Genomic DNA, 5,523 nt, shown 5'->3' with positions numbered 1-5,523 from the left:
CACTTCTTCAACCTGATAAGAGTGTGGAATAAAACTTTTGGTGAAAAGAATGGCAACCCCTCCACTAAGTGAGGTGTTGTGACTCAAAACTGAGACTCCATCCCACTCCGCTGCCCAATCAGCAGCATTTCTTAAATCACTGTGGGTTTCCTGCAACATGGCAACATAATTTTTTTTTTGTTTAACCACCTCAAACACTTCAGCTCTTTTTTCCATTACCCTTAAACCATTTACATTAATTGTTGCAATATTCACCTCACACATGTTAGAAGAAAATAAAAAACAAAAACAAAGCAAAACTGCACTCACACACCCTTTCATGGTCATAGTATTAAGCTTTTTCACAGTCTTCATTTGTATCATCAGACGAGAGTGTTCTCACTATCTTTTTTAACCGATATATCTCTTTATTTGTAAACAAACTTTCTGACATAAAAAGCCTAGTTTTGTCAACAAACTGTTTCGCGTCGGGAAAAAACTCTGTTACACGCACCCCTCTTTTATTTTTAGTGGCCCTAAGAAAGAGTTTAATGTCATCAACTTCATAATTGCGGGTAGAAAAGTCACTCTGAGACAAACTAACGCTGGAATCAGAGGAATCTTTCCATTCCATCGTCACAATAGACATCCTCCACATCTGCTTTCTTTGCTTTATTAGCTTGAAAATCAGTGGCTTTTTTCCTCTTTGTTGGAACTTTGAATTGGCTTTGTTCTGCCTCCATTTCAGTGCCATCCCAATAAGAATCGGACTGCAAAACATTAACCGCACCATCACTTCTTTGCACGTCTGTCTGCACAACGGATTTAGAAATCGGAGTATCCGCATTTGCTGAAGTATTTTTTCCAACCACGGTCTCGGGATTAGTTGCCGGAGCTGTCACACACTCAGTCCTGGACAGACTCACGTCAACCTGACTCTGTCCCAGACGGAGCAGCGTTTGATGGTCCGGCTTCAGCCGAATCACCAACTCTGCCCCCACTATCATCGGCCACTGACCTATTTTCATTTGATTTACTAGGACATGTGCGAATTAAATGTCCTACCTCCCCGCAATTGAAACATTTCATTTTTTCCATCGTGGCATAAATAATATAATCACAATCATCAACTTTAAGATGCAGTGACAAATCGAGTTCTTCATCTTCCTTTAAAATCATGAAAAGAAAGCGTCTAAACGAAACCACATGTTTCAAAAGAGGGGACTTACAGCCAACTGGTATCATCTTAATAGGTGACACCAGTTTACCATAACGTGACATAATTCTCACCAAAGTTTCATCGCTTACAAAAGGCGGGACATTAGACAACAACACTTTCTTAGATAGCGTAGAAAGAGGGAGTACAGGAGTAAAAAGGTTATCAACAACTATACCAGTCTCAACTACCTCATTTGCTTTCTCAACCGAACTAAGAAAAACAACTGTGGCACTGTTCATCCTGGAGGCCGACATGATGTGTTCATGCCCCACGACCTCACCTACAGCCAGACAACAGTCCTCCACACTCACCGCGGACGCCACTTTCACGCCATGGCGCCACGTGAGATTACTCAACCCTTGTGACCGTAGGGCCGTCATGCTGCCCGCACAGTGAGCAGCAGCACGCGGCCCGACAAGTCCAACAGGTATCAAACACTCAAAAGAGAAAAGCCCAAGCAACCCAAAGCAAGGAAAAAAAGAACTCACGCTCAGCACTCGCACCACTCGCACCACTCTGTCCACTCACGCTCAACACCCGCACCGGAAGCAAGAGAGAGAGAGAGAGAGAGAGAGAGAGAGATAAAGAGATACCTTTTAACTGCAGTATTCTCTAACAGGTTAAATCATATTTGTATGAAGGGAAATGCACACGGAGGGGAAAATTACAATGTTAACAGATCATCATTTGGAACCAAGTCCATATATTAGCATTGTTAACCCTTTATCAATAGACAGACAACCAATTGCCTGCCTCATATTCAAGTGCTTTGGACAGTCACTGCAAAAAAAGCAGTAAATTAAATTCAGCATTTGACAGGATGTCAAAAATGTCAAATGCTGAGAGAAAACACAACAGTCAGGGTCAAAAAGAGACTGTATATTTCTCTTATAATCTAAACAGTACCTTCAGAATAAAGTTGATAGTAAAGTCAGCTGTTTGTAGTATGAGGATGTGCAGTGCTTGCATCACATCGCATGCAGTGTCTGTCCAATCAGAGACGCTGACACAGAACATGTGCATGTAAGGATGTTTACCCGGGGTTCAGTAATGTACAGTGTAAAACAGCAGCATATGAAAACCCAGGATTAATCGTCATCCGCAGGTAAATTATATTCTGTGTGAAACATGAAGCAAGATAAACCAGTATTCAGTTTACCTGTGGTTTACTTTCACCCGGTGTTAACTATTTCATGTGTGAAAAGCCCTCATGTTTTTCATTCTAATTAAAAGAGAAGCTGATATATTTAACGATTTTTTTTTTTAACTTTCCCTTTCTTTTTCTTACCATCAACATGAAGATCCCGCAATCAATAGAATAGCTCTCGTGGACATTCTAAAACAAAAGAATATTATTAAGTTATTTCTGGAAAAGACATGACAGCTATAACATCACACCATCTGTATAAGCCTCACAAAACTAACCTTGTTTTCAGTCCGCTTCCACCGGCAATTGGTATGATTCTGCTTGTCAATTTACTGCAACAAAATCAAACAGATTTAATAATAACCATAAAAAATTGCATAAGATAGCCAAGTTTCACTGTTCTAAAGCAAAAGTTACCACTGACAATGCAGAAAAACTGGGCAGCGGAAACTGTTGTTATTAATATCCACAAACCTGCACTGAAATCAGGTTCTGCTCTGTGTTGTCTGCTAATAACCCGACTGCGAGTGATGAGCATTACTGTGTTATCAGTGAGAAGCTGCAGACGGAAATCCGTCGTAGCATCAGAAGACTGAACACGGAGCAGTTTTTCCGTGAGTGTCCCGGAGCGGAGTGATCACAGACTGCTTACAGCGGAGAGAGGAACGTGCTTTCACTGCAGGCTTCGATCACATCCAGATCTCCAGATCCAGATTCACTCAGCAGGCGGAACACACCTCGTCTGGCCTCAATTTAAGACCTATTCAAACTACAATTAACTTAGTGCGACGAAGAACTTTGATCCATGTGATTGAAGAGTGTGTGATGTGTGTTATTTTGTGTTTCAGTCTCTTCATCTTCATCATCCTCACAGACTGAGATCAGTGCAGGCCGCTCTGTGACTCTCTTCTGTCAGCTGTATTCATATTCATATGCTGGAGTCTCTTGTGATGATTGGATCCGTTCTGAGGGAATTGAGCTGTTCTGGGTGAATCAGGCTGGTGTTAAACTGAAGATATCAGACTCAGATATCAGATATCAGCATCAGATCACTGTAACATCACTCTGACTACAACACTCCTGAATGAAGATCACAACAGAGAGTGGAGATGCAGTGTTACTCACAGAGATCGAGTCCAGAGCTCAGTCACATATACTGTCAAGAGTTCAGGTCAGAAAACAATCTCATGATCAGTTACTGAAGAGTCTCTGTTAGATCTGATAATATAATGATGCTAGAGTTATCTTGTGTGTTTACTAATTAAAACATGATAATCATATTCTACAGTTTGATTAATCTGAACTAACATTCATCTTCACAGCTCGAGATGATCCAGCGTCACCAGTGATTCCAGTCCACAACACAAAATCAACTACAACGACACCAATAACTTCTACACAAGGTACAGACAAACAATGATCTTTCACTGTTCTGAGTTTCACTGGATCCTCTCTTGTTCATGTTAATAAATGCATGTAATCACTTACATTTAAATCAAAAGAGTTGTTTAATTAAATAAAGTTTAGAAGGAAAGATCTGTTAGTGTTTAAAGTTCAGATATGTACAAAGAGTTTTGTGGTAACCACTTTGCTGAACATATCATATTGTTAATGAATTCAGAAAGAGATCACATTGGAGAGAGATTCTTTTAAAATATCATTAGATTAGTTTCCTCCCAACACTTTGAGATTGAAATGCAATGCTAGTAGATGATAGATTAATGAAGCGGTGCGAGTTCATTCATCATTTCTGTGATGTGAAGCTGTAGTATGATGTGATGTTGATGATGAACTGAACATGACATGATCACAGATCCAGCAGAAACTGAAGTCAGAAGGACTGCTGGATCATTATTCAGAGGTCTTTACAAAGCTTTGATTTCATTCCCAGTTTCACAGATTGAGTCTGTTTTTTGTGATTATTGTTGAGTTTGCAGCGTTTGCTGCTCCTACTGTGATTCTTCTTCAGATCATCTGTGCAAGAAGAGCTGGTGAGTGTTTGAGATGATTCACATCGATCTTTAATAATCTGAGAGCTCAGTAATGATTTAGTGTTGAATTATTTTGCAGGGAGGAAGAACTCACAGCACCAGAGGAAATAGTGATGAATGCAATATTACAATAAAATACTCTCTATAAATATCAGACCAGATTACAGCAAGATTTATCTTCATCTCAATGATATTATGGATATTTGCATGCAGCTTTCAAGGATATTTGCTCCATATACACATAATACAGTACATGGTAGTTTTCTAGCCTTGAGTTATCTAATCCTTGCATTAAACTTTTTATAGAGGCTTTTTAAATGTTGTAATGGTCCATTTTAACTGATGATGCAACACGTCTGTTAATTATCATATTACATATTTACAGATGTATATTTTTTTATTCATTCACTGATCATTTAAATCCAGAGACAAGTCCTTACTTATGAAAATGTAAGATTTTTTCTGTATTAGCTCTCTGTGTAAACTCTTGATTACAAACATCTCAGAAATTAAAGGAAAAACGCACTATGTATTTTCTCATGTTATTTTCCCTCCTCTCGACGCTTCACACTCCAGTCCAGCGGGGGGCGCTGTTTGAACCACCATTAACCCTCAGAGGAAGAAGATTAGTTTCACTAGTGGTGGAGAGATGAAGCTTCATGAAGCTTTTGAAGCTTTGCAGCCAGATGTGTTGAAAAGTGCTTCATTTCTGGAGGCTTTGAATGCAGGCGAGCGCCACCTGCTGGTCGATGCCAGTAACCTGCAGCAAAACATTATCAGGAGTGTGACAGCGTTAAAATGTGTGCTACATAGTTCAGAAAGACTTGATACAGTAACACACACTCTCACACAGTAAACACATGTAAAATAATAAATAAACTCTTTGAAGTTTTTATAATGTCTCATAATTGTGTAACTTATTATTTGTAAATCAGCGGTCTCAAAGCTCTTCAGTTTAGCTCCAAACAGCTCCAACTCTCTTTATCTGTTATTGGTATTTCATCCTCTATAGATAACCATACGCTTAACAATGGAATTTAGTCTGTAGATGCATTAATTAGCATTTCCTTCCATTGTGAATGTGACCCCCATATGGCATCTGCTCATATAACATATCCTGTGAACTTATGAAGCTTCCGGCTTTGCTACCGTTAGGACGTTCTTGCTTACTGTTCTGCGCTTTGCTC

At 39.5% G+C, this 5,523-nt stretch overlaps 1 pseudogene; it reads left to right on the top strand.

The window, feature by feature from the left end:
* LOC131536553 (uncharacterized) overlaps nucleotides 1–5,523 on the top strand; it is a 13,720-nt pseudogene extending 8,197 nt beyond the window's left edge.

The sequence above is a fragment of the Onychostoma macrolepis genome, chromosome 03, assembly GCF_012432095.1.
Source record: "Onychostoma macrolepis isolate SWU-2019 chromosome 03, ASM1243209v1, whole genome shotgun sequence".
NCBI lineage: Eukaryota > Metazoa > Chordata > Actinopteri > Cypriniformes > Cyprinidae > Onychostoma > Onychostoma macrolepis.
Note: the sequence above shows the minus strand (reverse complement) of the source record. Positions and strands in the feature narration are given on the sequence as shown.